Raw genomic sequence first — 2,032 nt, 5'->3', positions numbered from 1 at the left:
TGATATATTATATAAAATGTATAAGTATGTACTGAATTTTACATTTGACATAATATGGTCGACTGAATATAATGACACAATTTGCAACTTATTTAGCTTTATCGCGTCTGTTTCTAAGCATTTTGTTTTGTTGTCGTTAGCTTATTCTCGACATTGATGGTGATTCTGCTAAGCACTGTTCTATTTGGTTGAATGTGAATAGATAAGGTGTTCTACTCTTGGTCTACTCTTGATTTTGATATCAGTATTTATGTCATTTAGTCTTAAGCTTGAGTTGCTTTGTTAAGGTTTATGCTTTCATTCAGTCAGAGCTCACCTAAACAAGAGTGATTATCAACTAGTATCCACAAAACGAGTATATTACTCATGTAATAGTATGTACTTTGCTTCATGACTTATCCTGTGATGTCAATGTGTGTACTCCCAATCACATCTCTTGTTATATCTGTCTATAAAACACTTTATAAGGAATTTTTACATTCCTGTTATTTAAGATTATAATTTGATTGCAGCTATAGTTACTTCCCTTTTTGTTTGCGCTTTTCTTTCTTATTTGGGGAGTTGAAATGAAAAAATGAAGTCATTATTAATTTAGACTTCTGTGATCAGAGAGGATGTGCCTTTGTTGATATGGAAGGAAGAATTGAACTTTTTGACTTGTTTCGCTGTTTAGTCTCTTTGATATTTTTGTGATATTTATCGTTTTAATTAAGAAAAGTCTTTTATCTACAGTTTGACAAAAATTGTGTGCAGTTCCAGCAAATAGGAATATAAAGCTTCCCACGGTAACAACAATAACTTTGTGCTCTCAAATCTGACCGACTGTTCTTGCCAATATTAGTTGAGCTCTAAAATATATGTAGGCACATAATATTGAATTTGTTTCCCAAATCAAGTAAATACCTAAAATGTCAAAATTACCTAAGATAAATTGCCTTTTAAAAAACAACTTATTCAGTCAAATTTGTGTTCAGCATTTTATGTACTATTTAAAAAGTAGCACTGTGTTTGCTTTGCTGTTTGAGTTCCTCTTACCTTAAGTTTTCTCAAATATATTTGTACTTATGTTTGTAGAGTTGTTTTGTTTGAAAGTCTAAGAGTAGTGATCTGATGTATATGGTACTTGCAGAAAGCTTAATGCAAGCTTCTTATCCCTGTAATGTATAGAACTATAGTTTGTTTCTCTACATGGGACTGATTGTCATAACAGTTTCACTACACCATTACCATCAAGGTAAAGAACTTTTAGTCAGGAGCTGAAAACATTCTGACAACTATTCTTAAGCTTTCATGTTAAAAAAATACAATCATCTGTGCTGTGATGCTCTGGCTTCTTAGTTTGCTATTGCCTCAATTATTGCCGTGGAATGTAAGTGTGTACTGTCGTGTTTTATTCATAATCCAGGATCCCATGTGAAAGAATTGAGGCAGCTTTTCTTACCTTATATGTATCTGAAGCTCTGCCATGTGTAGTCTGCAGTTTTTAAGGAATTATGTTTATTTAAATAAATGTTTAGCACTAGTTAAGAATTTTTTTAATAGTCTATAGATTAGTTAGCATATATTTTATTGTGATATTTCAGTGTTTTTTTTGTTTGTTTTTGTTTTCTTAAATCATTCACTCTCAAAGCTATTACTTTGCTAATATAAAAGTAACATCTATATATTTAATGGAATGATTATAAGTGTACTCAGCTTGCTTTAATTTGTAATCATAACAATTCTTGTTTGCCATTTCCAAATCATCGTTATGCAAATGCACATCAATGAATGTTTTATTACAAAGACATGCATATATTGAAAAATATAATGTGATATTGTAAACCAGATAATCATAGTCTCACTTTGTCCCCCTAATTTTGCCACACATTGTTGTACAGCCAGCCACAATAATACTATCAGGTGGCTGATTCACGCCGCGCACTTCTGTAGTTATGCTGTACCGCATGCACGAGTGCGGGCGGGTTGCCTACTCGTTCGGCTCGTAAGGCGCCGTGGACAGGGGCGATAGGCAATCCCGCCCGCACTCGTG

The sequence above is a fragment of the Frankliniella occidentalis genome, unplaced genomic scaffold (genome assembly GCF_000697945.3).
Source record: "Frankliniella occidentalis isolate FOCC.00 unplaced genomic scaffold, Focc_3.1 Scaffold8, whole genome shotgun sequence".
Classification (NCBI taxonomy): domain Eukaryota; kingdom Metazoa; phylum Arthropoda; class Insecta; order Thysanoptera; family Thripidae; genus Frankliniella; species Frankliniella occidentalis.
Note: the sequence above shows the minus strand (reverse complement) of the source record.